This window comes from Callorhinchus milii, unplaced genomic scaffold (assembly GCF_018977255.1).
Source record: "Callorhinchus milii isolate IMCB2004 unplaced genomic scaffold, IMCB_Cmil_1.0 Scaffold6, whole genome shotgun sequence".
NCBI classification, from domain to species: domain Eukaryota; kingdom Metazoa; phylum Chordata; class Chondrichthyes; order Chimaeriformes; family Callorhinchidae; genus Callorhinchus; species Callorhinchus milii.
Window position 1 is genome coordinate 4,166,855 of NW_024704747.1, and position 20,146 is coordinate 4,187,000.

General features: G+C 46.1%; 1 protein-coding gene across 2 annotated transcripts in view; it reads right to left on the reverse strand.

The window, feature by feature from the left end:
* lypd6 (LY6/PLAUR domain containing 6) overlaps positions 1–20,146 on the reverse strand; it is a 37,791-nt gene that overhangs the window by 15,007 nt on the left and 2,638 nt on the right. The window contains 3 exon segments of one of the 2 annotated variants that reach the window (NM_001292721.1): positions 7,061–7,192; positions 8,809–8,954; positions 15,892–16,023. The gene's annotated coding sequence lies outside the window, so the exon portion shown is untranslated. 2 annotated transcript variants of the gene reach the window in all.

Here is a 20,146-nt window from a genome sequence, read left to right on the forward strand (position 1 = left end):
CATCCTGACGTGAAAGGCGGTTTATCTAACACAGATTATTATTATTATTAATCGTGTGAAAGTCTGGTTCATTTGGTAGTGCTCTCGCCTCTGAGTTATTTAGAAGGTTGTGGGTTTAAGCCCCACGTCGGAACTTGGAATCATATAGTCTAAGCTGATGCTCCAAAGCAAAGCTGGGTGCGAGGGGGTTGCATTGGCAAAGGCCTGACCTTTGGAGAAGTTAAACTGAGGTCCTGTCTGCCCTGTTCAGGTGAATGTTAAAGATCTTTCTTTTTCCTGGTGTCCTGGACAACAAATCCTCCAAATAAAATTGGTCCCTCACTCCATGGCTGTCTGTGGGACATTGCTGCGTGCAAAACTTTCTGCCTTGTTTTGCCCACAAAATACACAGTTACTATGCTTTACAGTACATTCTATGAAGCGCCTTGAGACGTCTCGACGACGTGATAAGGCCCATATCAAATAAAAAGATTATTATTGATATATAATAGTGGAATGACAGATACTGCTGATACTTAGCATAGAACCGGTTATTTTCTTGCCCGCCTGTCATAATCTAAGATAGGTTTGATTAATCGGATTTAAAGTGGCCCACTTCATTTCCCCCCAAAAAACATTACAAGGGTGAATGCAACAACAACAACAACAACAGCAACAACAACATGCAGTTGTCTTCACCCCGGTAGCGCCTCGGAAGAGCTTACAGTGGAATTACATTCAGCTGAGACCAATTACGTTGACCTTGACACCAGCTCCAAAGGACTCCAATCACGCAGGAATCACAGAAATTTCGCCCACAAAATACGGGGTCAATCCACCTTAAACTACATTCTGTCTCAAGCGCTTTGAGACATCTCGACGACGTGACGAGGTGCTATATCAAGTGCAAGGATTTTATTAATCCAGAAGTTTAGCAGGGTGCGTCATCTCGGAGTTCTCGTTGGTTGTGCTGGTTTCAAATCTTTCGCAGTCTCTCTCCCCCGCACCCCACCCTCCCCCCCCCAGGGTTATTGGGGATGGCTCATATTTTTCAGCCTGCATCCCCGCTTCTAACTCCGCTTTGAAGGTTCGTATCTGGGAAGCATTTCCCACAGTGCATGAGAATTCCCTCCATTAGCCATGGGGACAAAGGATACGATCTCTTTGAACTCCAGATCAAACCAACCGAGGCCATTGCTGTTGGCAATTTGACTGGCAAGTGACTGCCAATGACTTCTCTGCGGTTGGCAAAATGTCAACTGAATCAGATGGAAGCCATCCACAGCGGACAGGGAGGGAAACAGCTGCATAATTTACTGCGACCGGCGAAACAAGCCTCTCAGGATAACGTCCGCGATCTATAGAGCCTCGGTTTGCATTGTGAAAGCTTACAGCAAAGAGGCCGACTCAATCCATCTTCTCTGGGTTGGTGAGAGCTCTGCTGTGGGAATAAGCAACTCTAATTCCACGCCCCTCCTCTATCCCCGAATTCTTTTGTACTATCTTCCTCAAATGCTTGTCCAAATTCCTTTTAAATACTCTCGCGCACTTGGCTTTGAAAGCTATTTGCGATAAAGCATCCCCCATTCTGAAACCCTCTGTGTGCAAAACAACATTTTTCTAACCTTACACAGCTGATAATCCTCACCTTAAGGCCTATAACAGTGACTGACTGACTGACGTGAATAGTAGTTTCTCTCTCCCTTACACTAACAAAAAAAGCATGTCGATTTTCGAAACCCTTCATTGTGAAAGGAAGGACTTGTGTTTCGACAATCATTTCCAAAACATTTCAAGGTGCTTTGCAGGTAATGACTAAGATGTGTGTGTAGTGATGTGTGTGTGTGTAGTGACTATCTTTTATAATACTGTAATAACCCTTGCTATTGTTGCATTGAAGGTACGTATCGGAAATGTACCTCTTTGATTGCACGTTGGTCATCTTTCACCTCCCATTCCCCCTCCTCCACCCCCAACCCCCTCAGCTCCCACCCTCCAAGATCATTCCACTCAGCTCCTGTTAACTCTGCAAGCCAAAGCCCTAACCGGAAGGGTGGTCCTAGCTGGACAAGCAGCAGGAAAGCTTGCCAGACGGCGATATCAATGGCAGGCTATGCGGTGTTAGCTGGTTAGACTCCAGCAGTTACCCCCAACGCACACTCTGGGGTCCCCAAGCCTTGGCCCTTGCCAACCTGCGCCTAATACTTTCCGGAATTAGGTAAGCAGGGAGCGTCCCTCCTGGGAGAGAGAGAGAGCGCATTCCATTCCAACAATCCATCTCTGGGATGTCCATGTGGAGGTGGGATGCAGGGAATTCTCAGCTTGGCTTGGATACTCTTAAGCGACTGTGAATTTCCGCATGTGGCGGACACCCACCCGGCTGACCAACAAAAAAAAATGCTTGCGAGTGCACATCCAGCACTGTTAAGTTCTATGAGACCATCTCCTGATGGGAAAGAGGCTTGGATGAAAAGCTGAGGTTTTTTTTTACTATCAAGATGCAAAATACGCTCAGATTTACAGGGAGAAGCATCAGCACAGTGGGCTACTCTGCTCTCCCCTTCCCCCACCCTCGAGTCACCCACCTCTGCTGAGGGCTGATGAGATTGTAACGCTGTGGCCTTTGCCTTTGCCTCAGCGCCCATAACATTAACTAACAAGTTCACAAAGCAAGTATACAATTGCTCATTTGTCTGAGATGATTAATGCAGAGCCATGTTTGTTCTGCCATCACCAGATGAGAACACAATAGGTTTCTGCTTCCTGGGGGGAAAACGTTATTATAAATATTTTGCCTTCCGGCTCAGTGCACCCAGTAAAAGGCTGCATCTCTCAAATCATAAACCCCTTTGTGAGGAGGGCAAGGCTTAACACAGGCACGACCGATGACCCTTATAATTTGGTTCATTCCTGTCTGCAGTTAGATTGCATTACAGGAGGGTCAGAGGCAAAACCTTAGCTGTGTGTTTTGTTACGGTGCATTATGTTCTGTCCACCAGTTACTAACCTGGATGAGAGGGAAGGAAAAAAGGATTTATTCAGAGGGAGGAATGTGCTCCACACAAAACAGCACTCGAAACCGCACTTGGACCTGTATCACTGTTAAAACACAAATTCCGCAATCGCACGGTAATCCATGGTATGTTACAGTCTATCCTGTGAAATGCTTCCAGACGGCTCAACGACATGATAAGACCCTATATCAAATGTAAGGATTCTTATTACTATTATTACGTTACACCAGCAACAACAAATTGCATTTATAGAGCACCTAATAACAATAATAATAATTTAATTCAGCGTCTTTCGTGTCGGGAAGATGTCTCAAAGTCTTTCACAGGATTCACTGTAAGGTGTAGTTACTTGTGTATTTTTGAAGGCAAATTAAACCGATCAGATCCCGTTAACCATGCAAGCCAAAGTCCCAACGGGCAGGTGAACAAACATAATGATAAGCTTTGCATTTGACAAAGTGCCTTATCACTTAGTTGAGACTTCTCAAAGCGCTTCACAGTATATATTGTGAAGTGAATTGACTGAGTATTTTGTAGGCGAAATGCAGAAGCCAATTACACACAGCAGCGTTCCACAAACAGTTGTGGATCGAGTGAAGGGATTATTACTCCCGGTAAGCGATCCACCAATTGACTAACAACCGGGTTTCCTACTTACTGCGAGGTAAACAGTTCCTTGGGACGTCCTCCCGACGTGAAAGGCGCGATACAAATGACAGTATACAAATGTCATTTGTTGTTGGGGTGTGGAGTAAAGAAACTTGCCTAAGGTTTCGCCCCTCCTGGGAATTGAACCCAGATCCTCTGGGGTGGAAGGCGCGCAAGCTAACCACTACACTACGGGAAGGTTATGGGTTCCCGGGTGCATCAGACACCCACCTGACCTCCCCAATAGTCGGCGGATTTCCCCTCGGCATTGAGTGGCATTACATCAGTAACCGTAAAGCTGCATTCTTGACCGATTGACATCAGCTCCGATTCGAGCACGAAACTCTTCAGAACTGACGTTATCCGCTTGATCTGTGGATTTGCACCATTTGTTTCTGAGGCCAAATAACTGATAATCACGGGCTTATAAATGTAAGCATATTTTTTAGCCTCAGCGCACTTCCATTGATCCAAAGTGACCTTGCTCTCTTTTGTCCCACAGTCAGCTCCATTAATCCCATTACCCACTCATTGCCGCATAGCGAAAGCATGAAAATGTGTTAATGAGCTTATTACGTTTCTGTCATTTGACTTCATAAATACATACGAATTCGGCTGTGGGATTTTACTGAGCATAAAGTACTAATAATCCTTTGATCCAGCACCTTTCACGTCAGGAGAATGTCTTGAAGTACTTCACAGGATTTACTTTGAAGTGTAGTGGCTGTGTATTTTGAAATGGAACAAAGTGATGTCCCACAAACAAACATGCATGTCATGAAGACATCTCAAAGCGCTTCACAAGATCCGCTGTAAAGTGCAGTGGCTGTATATTTTGTAGGCAATGTTCTCCTTAGAGCAGAGAAGGTTAAGGGTAGATTTAACAGAGGTGTTCAAAAGTATGAGGAATTTTGATAGAATAGACAGGGAGATACTGTTTCCTCTGGCGGGTGAATCGGTAACCAGAGGAATTACAATCTGGAAAGCACTGCCTGAAAGGCTGGTGGTAGCAGATCCAATATCAACTTTCAAAAGGATATTTACTTGGAAACAAACAAGTTGCAAGGCAATGGAGAAAGAGGGGGGGGGGGAAGTGGAACTAAGTGTATAGATCTTTCAAAGAGCACAGGCACGATGGGCCGAATGGCCTCCTTCTGTGCTGTAGGATTTTATGATTCTATGATTCTAAATAGGTTTAATATCTCATCTGAATGACGGCACCTCTAACAATGCGTTGGAGTATCGGCCTAGATTATGAGCTCAAAGTTTTGTCGTGGGGCTTGAACCCACAACCTTCTGACTCAAGGCAGAAGTGCCACCAACTGAGCCCGGTCGACATGCCGCAGGAACATATTTTACTGGTGTACAGTGACAATGGGTATTACTGAGCACGGACGGACATAGAGAGTGGGTGTTTGAGGGTGTTAATCAAAAGCATGGCCAAAGGATACTTGATACGTCACAGGATTTACTTTAAAATAAATCCTGTGAAGAGCTTTGTGAAGTCTCAATATGAGAGGCACTACATCAAACGAAAGGATTATTTTTAAAGTATTATTATTGTTGTTGTTATTTGATCCGCATTCAACGGTGTTATCACCCGGAGTAGGTATTTGTTAATTTCACGTAAAAAGTACATTTGCGTGGCTTGAATTGGTTCTTCGATAAAGATTAGAAAAATACCTACTTTCTCAATATCGTTCTTTCGATAGCAAAGTTATGTGGAAAATAGACAAATCCTACGTCAAGCCACGAACGAGCTGGAAAGAAATATTGACGTGGGCTTATTCGAGGTGAGTCAACCTCACACTCCGCCCTGTCCCTTCACAGATTTGTAACCAGTTAAGCTTGCCATGATTTAACCGGTTAGGAATCTAAGTTAATGGCTGATAGTTTCTCAAAGGTTGACTACATAAGAGAGTAATTACAATAGAGCCTGAGAGACATAGAATAAAGCACCATTCTACCCCTTCAGTGCAACGTACTGCAATGGCTGTGCAGTGGGGGCATTATTGGCTGGGCCACACTTCACAGATTTATCATAATAATAATAATAATAATCCTTGCACTTGATATCGCGCCTTATCACGTCTTCGAGACGTCTCAAAGCGCTTCACAGAATATACTGTGTATTATTACCTCGGGAAAGTGATCCACCAATCGACTGAGTAAACAGAGGCGTGTGGAGTAAGGAAACCTGCGTAACGTTACGCCCTGCCCCTGGAATCGAACCCAGTTTCCCTGTAAAGTGTAGTGACTAGTGCATTTGCTGGCGAAAATACCAGATTTGACCACTGGCGAAAATAAAACTCACTCGAAACTAGACAGCAATTACCGTAAAGTGTGTTTCGATGCGATGAAGCGACTTAAAAGAACAAGCTCCTACTTCTGACTTTTCTACGGCTGACTAGCCCTGGCTGAAGCCCGCTTTGTGTGGGTTTTTTTTTAAAATCAGATATCTAAAGAAGCAAGGAGGGTGTGCGGTTGAAAATGCCACCTGGGTCTGGATTTACTCCACTTACTTAGCATTTCAAAGCATATCGCATTTGGGAAACCGTGGAATCCAGTCTCGACTTTGAAGTCCGCAGTTCTTAAAAGAGCGTTAAGGCTGTATATAAGAATTTGCCCATTTCTGGACACTCTGAAACGCTACATAAACAGAGTGTGACTTGACCTGGATGGAATTTCACCCCCCAGTGTTCCTAAGAAAGTAAACTGAAGGGTTGGTAGGAGGTGGGAGTAAGCTGTGTTCTTTGCTCTTAGTCCTCTCTCTCTCTCTCTCTCTCTCTCCTTGGTCGTCGTGCCCCTCTGATTCGCAGTAATCTCACTCAAGTAATCTATTCATGAGCGTCTGCAGTTTACAAAACTCGAACGCTTTAACAAATAAGGCCTATTTGTGCGTTTGCCTGTTCTTTTTACCTCTGGTACAAATAGTAATAATAATGATCATAAACCTTACATTTGTTATAGTGCCTTATCACATTGTTGAGACGTCTGAAAGCGCTTCACAGAATACGCTGTAAAGTGTATTGAATGTATATTTTGTGGGCGAAAAGCAGCAGCCAATTGCGCACAGAAGCAGTCGTGGATTACTTTTTGAGGGATTATTTCCCCCAAAAAGTGAACGGTCAATCGACTAACGACCGGGTTCCTACGAACTGCTCGGTAAACAGAGGCGTGTGGAGTAAGGAAACTTGCCTAAGGTTTCGCCTCACCGGAGAATCGAACCCAGGTCCTTTCACTTGCGTAGCGGTTGCTCTAACCACTTAGCCACAGGAATCCACATGTACCATATTATTTCAGAATGTCCGTTTAACCCTCGCACTGCCAAATCCCCCCCAAAAATGCCGAAACGTGGGTTCGAAAAGGCACTTCATTGCGCAGTAACGCCTCAAAATGCTTCACGCAAAACGAGTTACCTTGAAGCGTAGTGACCGGTCCCCACACAGGTAAACGTCGGAGTTAATCCACGCCAGCGGGGTCCCGCTAACAGCAAGGCGTGTACGAATGAGAAGATAGTTTCTTTGGTGGCAAATCACATCTCACGGCACCTGTGGCAAGCACAGGAAATGCTAAATAAGACACAGTGATCTGCAGCTTAATTGATTTGTCGAAGCATATCTAAAGTCAACACAGATCGGGACATTTGTACCAGCAACAATATAAAATGGCAAACAAAGATAAAGCCTTTATTCGTCAAAGCTCCACTTGATAATAATCCTTGCATTTGATATAGCGTCTTATCGTGTCATTGAGATGTCTCAAAGCACTTCACATAATATATTGCAAAGTGGATTGACTGTGTGTATTTTGTGGGCGAAAACGCTGACACACAGCGAAGCGGAAGACAGCCCAGTTGGAAGTAGTCAAGTTACACTGATTATTTCACGAACTATTTCAACTCCAGAGAGAGAGAGAGAGAGAGCGATAACAAAGTCCCACACACAGCCTTGAAGTGAATGATCCATTGTATCTGGGGAAATTGTCAGCCAAGACACTCGGAGAAACTCACTTCTCTTTTCAAGTAATAATGATACAATGATCCTTGCATTTGACATAGTGTCTTATCACCTCGTCGAGATATCTCAAAGCGCTTCATTGAACATACTGTAAAGTGAATTAACTGTATATTTTGTTAATGAAACACAGCAGCCAATTGCGCACAGCAGTGTCCCACAAACAGTCATGGATTGAGGGGTTGGCACCACCGGAAAGCCATCTGCCAATCGACTAACAAACTGCGTTCCTACTTTATTTTTGGGGGAGGGATTATTACACCCCCAAAAAAAAGGCGACGGGAGGATGTGACCAAGAGCATAGCTCACGGATTCAGGAGAAGAGTTATATTCTCATGGCAGTTTCGCCCAAGAATAGCCGGCTACAAATAGCTGCTGCATTTGATTGCGAGTGACGCAGTTAGAAAGAGATTCAAAGGAAGCGTAAAGCTGCCCCGATTGACAAACAGAAGCACCGTCCCTGGCTGTAGGCAGTGAGTGCAGTCCGACCTGGTGAATGGCTCACCATAGCATGAGTGAAGCCAAGCACATCCTTGATCATACTCTGATCCAGGATTCCTACGTCCCTGGTCAGGTTTGCGACATTATCATTACACGCCACAGCTCAGTAATCGATGCAGTCAGTCAACATGGTTTGGGGACGCTGCTGTGCGCTGTTGGCTGCCGCGTTTCGCCCACCAAATGCACAGTCAATTCGCTTTACAGCGTATTCTGCGAAGCGCTTTGAGACATCTCGAAGACACGATAAGACACTACATCAAATGCAAGGATTATTATTATTATTATTGTTGTTGTGGTTTGAAAGATGTCTTTGCTACGTGTTCAGCCGAACCTATTCCTTCGAAAGGGCCAATTTTCTCCAAGTATTTAGTTTGTCTGCAAGTGGCAATAATAATCCTTGCGTTTGATACAGCGCCTAATCACATCATTGAGACATCTCAAAGCATTTCATAGAATATACTGTATATTTTCTGGGCGATACGCAGCAGGCAATTGTGCACAGCAGTGTCCCACAAACAGTCATGGATTGAGTGACCTAATTATGATTATTTATTTAGTTTGAAGGGATTATTACCCGGGAAAACGATCCACCAATTGACGAACAACTTTATTATTAGGTAAACAGAGGTGTATGGAATAAGGAAACTTACCTAAGGCTTTGCTGTGCCCCGGAATCAAACCCAGGTCCTCTCGCTTGTGAGGCGAGTGCTGTAACCAATACGCCTACAGCACACAGTCAGTCAACTCCACAGTAAATCCTGTCAAGTGCTTTGAGACGCCTCAATGACATAAGACCCTATATCAAATGGAACTATAATTAATAATAATTAATATTCTTATAGGTTGAGTTTTCAGCTCACTGAAGAGACTCAGCTCAGCCCCAACAGACTGCAAATGTTTCACCTGCACTAAACTCGGCACAAACAGAAAGCTAATGGTTTGCGGGCTGCAGAGGGGTTAAGAATTCGAGCTCTAACTTGCTCTATGAGAAATCACTTTTTTTTTTGGCTCAGCCAGATGTCCGCCACATGCAGAAACCCATCTCCGTGCTCAAGGGTCTGCAAATGGAATACGCTCTCTCTCTATCTCTCTCTCTCTCCCTCTCTCTCTCCCTGGAGGGACACATCCCGCTTACATAATTCTGGAACCCTCTCCCGGAACCCCTCCACTTCACCCCCTCCTTCCCCATCTTCAGGTCGCCCCTGAAGACCTTGTTGTTTTAATTCCGGAGAGTATTAGGGCACAGGTTGGTGTCTAACCAGCTAAAACCACATTGACCAGCAAAGCTTTCCTGCTACTTGTCCAGCTAGGACTGACCACCGCACCCGCTTTAGCTTTGGCTCGTACGGGTTAATAGGAAGAAGTTAAGTGAGGGCTGACTGCATCAGACTGACTATTAATCTCCCGCTGCTCAAGCGAGCGCCATTCCGCCTAAATATTTGGCAAATATCAAACAGCCTGTAACGAGAGCGTAATCTACCACTGACTTCAACTCTCGAGGTAGAGTTCTGGTTTGCAAAGCGTCTTGTATTGATACAATGAAAGTAGAAAGCCTCTATTGAGCACTGGATCAGCTCCTGGTGTCAGATATCCTGGGGCCTTGGGCTAAGCTTACAGAACCCCATCTTGATCCTCTTAAAAAATGGATCAAATTTTCGCTCGTTCCTTGCCCTTTGAACAGGGAAAAGGCTTTGCTGTGACCCCGAGCAGGTGTCGTTTCTATTGCTCCCCGACATCGAAGCATCAATAAGATGATCAATCGCTGCGTAAACCTGATCGCGTTTCAGCCATCGGCCCCCACGAAGGGAATTTGGTTACAGACTGAGCGGGGAAGCCCTGGGCTTCAATCCGCAGGCTGCGGTGATGTCTTCCTTGCGACTGCCTGCGTAGAGTCTGCTGGTCGTCGAGTAGCAAGATCGCAACGGTCACCAAAGCAAAGGCAACATCAAAGGCCAAGTCAGCCCTTTTTTTTTTGCAGAATGAAACAGTCATTAACGGCAGCTGTCAGGGGTTAGGGCAGAGTTCAAAGCCAATCACTTTCGTTTACCAGGGAATATTTTAACGTCTTTGACTTTCTGGAGTCACCTAGCGCGGTGGTTAGAGCGCTCGCCTCGCAAGCGAGAGAGTCCAGGTTCAATTACCGGATGGGGCGAAACCTTAGGCAAGTTTCCTTACTCCTGTTTACCTGGCAGTCAGTCAGAACCCGGTTGCTGGTCGATTGGTAGATCGCTTTCCTCCCCAAAAAATCAATAAAGAATTTGGTCACTCGATCGACGGTTTGTGGGGACGCTGCTGTGCGCAATTGGCTGCCGCGTTTCGCCCACAAAGTCCTTCCACTTTACAATATATTCTGTGAAGCGTCTTGAGCAGCTATTTCAAATTCATTATCCTCATTCAAATTGTTATTATTGTGATGGTTATGATTATTACAAGCGCCTCTGACGTAGCATGGATATCTCGAAGCGGCTGTGGGAAATAAGGCGAGGCGATTTTACGGGTGAGTTGACCAAAGCCACAGTCGAACAGATATATTTTAAAAAGGGTTTTGATGGGCGAGGAGAAAAGGCAGCTGAAACCGGACAGAAATGTCCACTGTGTTTTCAGAAGCACCGAATATTAACGGTAACACGGGTGAAATATTCAAACTCAATTCATATTCATGTTGCTTCCGCAGGGAATAAGCGTTCGAAGGCAGCAGAGCCCGGAGTGCACAACATATTGGATGAAATACAATTTACATTTCAAACGGTGCCTTTCACGTCAGGAGGATGTTTCAAAGCCCTTCACAGGATTTAGCGAAATTGTCCAACAAACAGCCGTAAAACGAAATGATCAATTTTATTTGGGGGATTGTTCCAGGGAGACATGAATAGCGAGCGGAATCGTTAGCGTCGCCCTGAACGGACAGACTGGACCTCATCCAAAGGACCGCACTTTGAACAATGCAGAGCATCCCTTAGGCCCCGCATTGGGGTGTCAGCCTGGACCTTGTAAGTACTGATGTTGGGGCTCAAACCCGCAACCTTCTGACTGAGAGGTGAGAGCGCTACCCACTGAACCAGGTGGTTAGCGCTCTCACCTCTCGGTCAGAAGGTTGCTGAACCAGGTGGGTACATGGCAACCAGGCAACCCCAAATGCTGACTGATGGCCACTTTTATAGCGCACCTCCTCATAACGTGTGGTCAAGGCTCACGGACTCAAATAAATCGTGTTATAACAACAGCAACTTTCATTTATTTATGTGTAGGGCCCTTCACGTGGGGTAGCAGCTGAGAGCTCTTAACAGCGGAGGTTTGATACCGAACCTGGCAGGAGGTGACCGTGGGGATGATCAAAGAGGGAGGTCTTCAGGTGCGATCTGAAGACGGGCACAGAGTGGTGCAAGGATTGAGGCAGGGAGTTCCAGAGCTTTGGCGTGGTGGCTGAAAGCAGCGTGAGCCTCTACAAATTACATGCTTCCCAGTGCTGCCTGACAATACAACCACAGGTGGGCCAAGTGTCATTACAACCACAACAACAACAACAAGATTTCATTTATAGAGCGCCTTTCACGTCGGGAGGACATCCCAAGGCGCTGTACAGTTGGGTCAGGACCCGAGCAGAGGGGGAAATGGTCAGGGTGAGGGGAGGGAAGGGAGGGAGCGAGAAGGGGGTAGAGAGTCGAGAGGGGAGCTGAAGGCACGGTCAAAGAGAAAGGTCTTGAGACCGGCCTTGAAGGAGGAAAGGGAGGAGGCGGCGAAGGCACTGGGGGATAGAGTTCCAGAGCCTCGGGGCTGAGAGGCTGAAGGCCCGGCCACCGATGGTAGGACGGTTGGGGCGGGGGAAGTGGAGACCGGAGCCAGAGGAACGGAGGGTACGGGCAGGTAGGTAGGGGGATAGTAGGTCGGAGAGGTAGGAGGGAGCGAGGCCGTGAATGGCCTTGTAGGTGAGGATGAGGATCTTGAATTAATAACAACAACAACGAGATTATATTTGTATAGCGCCTTTCACGTCAGGAGGACATCCCAAGGCGCTGACAGAGTACAGCATTTCAATAATAATAATAATAGTGATAATAATAATAATAATAATCCTTACATTTGATATAGCGCCTTATCACATCTTCGAGTCGTCTCAAAACGCTTCACAGAATATATTGTGAAGTGAATTGACCATGTACTTGTGGGCAAAATGGGGCAGCCAACTGCTCACAGCAGCGTCCCCACAAACAGTCGTGGATTGAGTGACCAATTTTTGTAAAAACTCGAGGGAATTATTACTCCTGGAAAAGCAATCCGCCGACCGGCTAACAACCGGGTTCCTACTTACTGCTCGGTAAACAGAGGCGTGTGGAGTAAGGGAACTTGCCTAACATTTTGCCCTGCCCGGGAATCAAACCTGGGTCCTCTCGCTTGCGAGGCGAGCGCTTTAACCACTGAAGCTGCAGAACTCCACTGTACTCCACTCATTGAAGAAGAAGTACAGGAGCAGTCTTTGACTATCGGAGGTTCTGTTCAATTTATCACAGCCTCAATGTAACACAACATAAGGTTGGACAGCGGAAGGCGTTTTCCAAAACAATACATTATTGCGGGCCTCAGGGCACATCATCTGTATTGACATTACGTTATCTGAATACACACAGCCTGTTGCAGCCTCGCTGCGGCTCGCCCTGTGATCAATTAACTCCAATATGTATTTTGACTGGAATGAAAAATATTTTTTTTCCTAAGTGACAGACGCTCATAACCTGACCATTTGAAAGCAACTGGCACCGATTCACTGGAGAGAGCCTGAATTCCCTGTAAATGATTTACCGCCAGGATTTATTGTGCACCATAGTGTAAACCGTGTGCAAACCACGTGCAGCTCTTCTGCACAGGGGAAAATTCACAGAGGCGCTTAATTACGCGATCACCAGCCAACGAAAAGCATCATTATATAATCAAGGGTGACTATAATTCCCACTGTGCACATCCATTCACACATGGTGCATAATACATCTGTGTTTACATATGATATACATAAAATAATATTAAAATGAATAATCCTTGCATCTGATATGAGGCCTTATGACGTCGTTGAGAGGTCACAAAGTGCTCCACAGAATATACTGTGAAGTGAATTGACTCTGCATTTTGCGAGCGAAATAGACTCTGTTGATACCTGGGACATAAAAGGCTTCGGGGTTTTAACTCTTCCCAGCCCAGTCGTTTTAGTTAAAAGTCAAAATAATGGTTTGTTTTTAAAGAAGATTGTCTCAATCTCATCTTGGAATCCGCACGGTCCTTTTGCCTTCTTGCTCACGTGAGCGATATCACAAGAACAGCTCAGATGTAGAAGGCCCTTCAGCCCGTCTGCTCTCACCCTCGCACGCACCAATCACAACAGCAACAACTTGCATTTATATAGCGCCCTTCACGCAAGGTAGTGTCCTGGAGCGCTACCTCGAAACAGCCGTTTCTCATATGACTCCAGCGTCAACCACCCTTCCTGGTAATCCATTCTATATGCTAATTACCCGGTGGGTAAAGATATACTTCCTGGTTTTTCTCCTGAAACTGGCCTTTGCCACCTTGAACCTGTGCCTGCTTGTTCTTCTGCTCTGCTGCGTCTGAAAGCATTGTCCCGTCTTTACCTTCTCGATACCATTTGAAATCTTGTGATGATAATAACCCTTGCATTTGGTACAACGTTTTATCCACCTATACGCAGTCAATTCACTTTACAGTACACTCTGCGCAGCGCTCTGAGACATTTAAAGGACGTGAAAAGCGTTATACCAAATGCAAGGATTATTACGTATTATTTATCATAGCGTCAGGACGTCTCAAAGGGCTTCACACGAAATACTGTAAAGTGTAGTGACTGTGTATTTTGTGGGCGAAACGTGGCAGCCAGTTGCGCACAGCAGTGTCCCACAAACAACCAATTTCATTGGGAGTGGGGGGGGAAGGAATTATTGGCCAGGACACTGGGAGAAATTCCCTCCTCTTTTCGAATAGTGCCTTGGGAATCTTTAGCATCCACTTGACCAGGCATGTGGGACCTCGGTTTAATGTTTCATCCGAAGGACGGCACCTCCAACAATAAAGCACACACCCCAGCACTGCATTGGAGCGTCATCTTCGACCGCGCGATTCAAAGACCCGAAGTGGGGCTTGAACCCACGTCCTTCTGAATCAGAGGCGAGAGTGCGAGCACTGCGCCAGGCTGACACACACAACCTTACACATCTCTGTCAGGTCTCTTTTCAAGGCCGAAGGTCCCCTGAGCTGGTCTAATCGCTTCTCATGGGATGATTCCTAACACCCCGGCGATCGACCCAGTTCCTCTCCTCGGCGCTGGCTCCGGGGCCTGGTGTGCCCCCACCTTGCGCCAGAGCGGCCAGACCAGTGGCGCAGTGCTCCAGGTACAGTCCGAAACAGCTGCGAAATGCCAGGTTGGTTACAGTGAGTCATTGTCTCCGGAGCTGCATCTGCTGCACGGGACCATCTGCGAATGCGAACGGCCCAAAAATGCAAGCAATGCGATAATAACACGTTAGGCGGATTTCAACTGCAAACAGTGTAATGTAACTCTGTGAAAGCACATGTGGCTGTCTGACCCGAGGAGACCGTGGTGCGTCTGTCAGCGCAGCTGGCAGCTCACAACCGCCTTTCATCTCTGCGTACAGTGTGAGCTCCCAGACAAGGCGCATTGCAGAGCAGGTTACATACAGTACGTGCTAATCGCTGCTCACTCAGCAGCTCCACCCACATGATAAGCTCTCTCGCTGCCGCTTAATGGAACAAGTCAAGCCTGAAATGGCTACCCCCCCGTCTCCGTGTGTATTTCAGAACAGATTCCAGCTCGGGGCTGCTTTGCTTAACATAGCCCGCCAACACATACCACAGCACACACACACCACACACACACAGACAGGGGTACACATGTACATAGGCGCACACACACATACACACACACAGGCAGGGGTACACATGTACATAGGCGCACACACACACACACACACACACACAGGCAGGGGTACACATGTACATAGGCGCACACACACACACAGACAGGGGTACACATGTACATAGGCGCACGCGCGTGCACACACACACACAAACTGACGCACATGCGCACACACATGCAACACACACACACAGCACACTCACACACATGCAGCGTACACACACACACACACACACGCAGCGCGCTCACACACGCGCGCAGATTCGCGTTAACAATCCCGTGCCGCTGTTCAAAAAGCGAAGGGAATTTCTCTCTCCTGGGGTCCTGACCAAAAATCCCGCTCCGGATAAAATAAGTGGTTCACTTCATGGCTATTTGTGGGGTACTGCTGTGTGCAAATTGGCTGCATGTTCACCTGCAGAACAATCACTGAACATTACAGCATATCCTGTGATGGGCACTTTACCAAATGCAACGATTATTAATATTTCTATTACCAGCGGAGGGGGAAAGTGCCCGTTTCTGGGCTCAAAGTCGCTCAAGAATCCCACGTACAAAGTACACCATCATAGTTGTTTTAACCGCTGGGCGCAATTGGCTGCCGAGTTCCGCCCACAAAATACACAGTCAATTCACTTTACAGAATATTCTGTGAAGCGCTTTGAGACGTCTCGAAGACGTGATAAGGCGCTATGTCAAATGCAAAGATTATTATTATTATTATTATTATAACATTTGCTTAGCCAGAATTAAAGGGACAATCGAGCCTGAGAAAGTGCTGTGTTGAGTTACTCACCTCCGGATTTTATTTAAAGGGTGACGGTTTTCCTGCTCTTCACAACCAGCCGCTTGACATAAATCTTCTCCCGTGGGACATGGTGCAAAGGCCTTGGGAGCCACTTCGGAGATGTCCACACTGTTCCCTGCACTAATACAGCAAAGCGGAAGACAGCCCAGTTAGAAACAGTCAAGTAACACCGGCAATGACACAAATCCTTTCAGCTCCACACAGAGAGAGCGAGAGAGAGAGAAAGAGAGAGAGAAAGAGATAACAAACTCCCACACACAACCTTGAAGTCAATGATCCACTGTATCTGGGGAAATTGTCAGCCAAGACACCAGAAGAACTTCACTTCTCTTTTCAAGTAAACACAATATAATAATCCTTGCATTTGATACAGTTTCTTCGAGACGTCTCAAAGCTCTCAACAGGATATACCGTAAAGTGAATTGACTGTATATTTTGTGGGCGAAACACAGCAGCCAATTGCGCACAGCAGCGTCCCACAAAAGTGATCAAATTTTTTTTAAAAAGATTATTACGCCTGGAAAGCGATCCGCCAATCGACTAGCAACCGCGTTCCTACTTCCTGCGCCTTGGGACGTCCTCCTGACGTGAATACAAATGTAAGTTTGTATTGTATTGTTCTGCTTGTTAAACAGAGTCGTGTGGAGTAAGGAAACGTGCCTAAGGTTTCGCTCTGCCCGGGAATCGTACCCGGGCCCTCTCGCTTGCGAGGCGAGTGCACTAACCAATACGTTACAGGACTCCACGAGTGGTGTCACGGGATCTTTAACGTCCAGGTGAACAGGCGCCGTTGGGAGCATCTTACCCGAAGGATGGCACCCCCGACAATACGACACTTCATTAGTGTATCGGCCTGGACCGTGTGAGCTAGGCTGGACCCCCAGATCCCACAGGAATGTGACCAGGGACTGCTGTGAGACTCAATACAAGTGCCCTCAACAAACATCGCGTCAGCGTAAATCATTCGGAGGAAAATAATTTGACTTCTTTTTTTCAAAGAAAAAAAAATCACAGGTGTGAAAACAAACAGCGTGAAACTTAATCTTTTGGATCCTTTACTGTTACGTTAAGAATGACAGAATGCAAACCGTGAAGCCAGCACATATTTGGAAGGAATGCAGACCTTGAGAAGGCCAGGCCAACCTAATGGACAGTCTGGTAAATCTATCTGCTTTGGAGATAAAGGGATGGGAGCTGACATGCTAGTCTCGCTGCTAACTAACTTAGCTTTTTGCTGCGTGCGGAGAAAGGAGGATGGCTTCACACCACCGCCAGCCAAGCTCGGCTTTGAATGTTATTTTCAAGGCCAGGTACGGCATTCGCTTTGACAACACAGCCAGCTCCGAATATGTGCCTTTCGAGACAAGCAAGTGGTCAGTCGTAGAGTCTTTGCAAACCTCACTGATAAACGCCACCGTTTGGGAGAAGATCAGACACCCGGACCTATACTTCCGTCTGCCTAAGGTTTTGCCAAAGAATTTTGGGCAAGCACACGGAGAGAGAGGGAATTAGAGGGTATGGCGAAAGAGCAGGGAATTGGGATGAGGATGAAAGATTTTTGGAGGAGCAAGCAACCAACTTGACAGAATAGGCCGAATGGCCTCCTATATTGTGCAGGACATTTCTGTGGTTTTGCCCACAGGACATGAGGTAATTCAGAGTACAGTAGAGGCTGAAATGACCTTCCGGTCAAGATTCAAAGGCATTCTCAAGTTTCAAAAGATGCCCCCATTCTCATTCATAAAAGCCTTTCGTGAGAATGATTTACTCTACGTTTCTAATGACGAATAAGATAAAGGAGAAGTGGTGGGCACAGTCCTTTCATCTGCGAGAGTAGGATTTGAAACCAGCCCACGATGACAAGATGAAAGACGTAAAAACTCTCTCTGTCTCTCTCTCTCTCTCTCTCTCTCTTTCTCTCTGGGCCCTATATAACGGTCATTCATCCAGTTCATAATGGGCACAAGCTCACAACAAGGAACCGACCAGTTTGACTCAGTTGGACGCACTTGCGCCTCTGGGTCAGAAGGTTGTGGGTTCAAGCTACACAGCGGGAACTAAGTTCATCAACCAGGCTGTCATTGCAGTGCAACTCTCTGAGGTCCTTCAACTGAGATAATAATAATAATCCTTACATTTGATAGAGTAACCGATCACGTCGTTGAGACATCTCAAATGCCTCACAGGATATAGTAATAATCAAAATCCTTACATTTGATATAGTGCCTTATCACCTCACCACGACATCTCAAAGGTCTTCACAGAGTATACCCTCATGTGAATTGACTGTGTATTTTGTGGGCGAAACACCACAGCCAATTGCGCACAGCAGTGGCCCACAAACTGTCGTGGATTGAGGAATAAGGGCACTCACGGTACTATTTTGAAGAGCAGAGCGAGTTCTTCTGGTGTCCTGGCCAACCTTCTTCCCTCAACCAAATTCACCGGAAAATAAATGGATTTGGTAATTCATCTCATTTGGTGGGACATTGCTGGCGTATTTCCAGACGAAACAAGTCACTACACTTCAAAGTAACTCACTGCACAAAGCACTTTGAGACAGACCAGGGCAGTTGATGCAGGTGGATTCATAGTTTTTATGGAGGGGAGATGAAATCAGACTCTGTGGGGGGAGAGGGAAAAGGGGTGGAGATCTAAAGTACCACAGACCAAATAATTCAACACAATGTGTCTGAAGGGACTGATGTATTCTTACTCCATCCTGCACACAGCCAAACCTTACAGTTTTGTCTGCATCTGGAATTTTCTGGCTTGCAATTAAAAAAAATGCAAATTTTCAGCAGCAGTGGTGGCCCTTTTAAGCAATTTGACACCAGGGAAGTAAAGGTTAAGGCACTGGGAGAGTCTGTCTACTCCAACCTCTAATATGAAGGTAGTTTAAACTAACGAATTAATAATTCAGACCAATTTTACAATGAGATCTGTCCCTTGAGTGCAACTCCTCGTACACTCCTGTGTCAATGATTGATCACCCAAGACCTGCACATAATTGGGGTTGGGGGTGGGTGGGTGATGCTGTGATGGGAGGGAAGTTAGGTCCTCGATACTGGAAGATTGAGATCAAATGGGCCAAAGGGGCGTCTTCATCCGAGCCATTCCCGTAGCATAGCGGTTAGAGCACTCGCCTCGCAAGCGAGAGGCCCCGGGTTTGATTCCCGAGCAGAGTGAAACCTTAGGCAAGTTTCCTCACTCCACCCACCTCTGTCTTCCTAGCAGTATGTGGGATCCAGGTTGTTAGTCAATTAGTGGATCACTTTCTGGGGGTAATAATCCCTTCAACAAAATAACACTAATAATTTCGACACTCAATCCGTGGACTGTTTGTGGGACTTTGAGACGTCGTGGTAAGGCGCTATATCAAATGCAAGGATTATTATTCTAGAGAGGGCACTCTCTACGGGAGATAACACTCCACAAAAAGCTTCTGCAAAAATTGAATGGGGAGAAAACTGGAGAAAAAAAGCACAAGAGTGCTGGAACTATAGTGAACCCGCATCCAAGTGCAGACCTGACATGCCATCTTTCAGAGTGTCACAAGGTCTAATTAACTCTCATCACTGACCAAGAGATGCTATATATATATATAGAGCTATATATAGCTTTCTATATCAGCCTGGCTCAGACGTTAGCACTCTTAACTCTGAGTTAACCAAAAAATAATAATAATTTGTTCACTCAATCCACGACTGTTTGTGGGGACCCTGCTGTGCGCAATTGGCTGCCGCGTTTCGCCCCCAAAGTATACAGTCGATTCACTTTACAGTGTATTGCGCGATGCGCTTTGAGACGTCTAAACGCCGTGATGAGACGCTAAACCAAATGCAATTATTATCATTATAACCACCACCTCTCCACCAAAGTGGCTGCGGGTTTAAGCCGGAAGACTGCGTGGTCAGAGGTGTTGGACTTCGGATGAGACGTTAAACCGAGGTCCCGTCTGTGCCAGTTCAGGTGGACATTAAAGATCGTTGGGCACTTTTCCTAAAGAGAAGGTGAATTTCTCCCATTTCTTTTAGGAAATACAATCTTGATATATAGTTTATATACAGTATAGAGTTTGGGACATGGCATGTGCAGGCGACCGCCAGGATGGTGGAAGGCGAACTGGATGGACCTTGGTCTTCTTACGTCTGGTAATTCTTATGTTTTTATGTTCTCATTAGTGTTATAATATCAATTTGCTAAGCGCTGCCAGAACCGGTGCTTGTAAAAGTTGGGATGG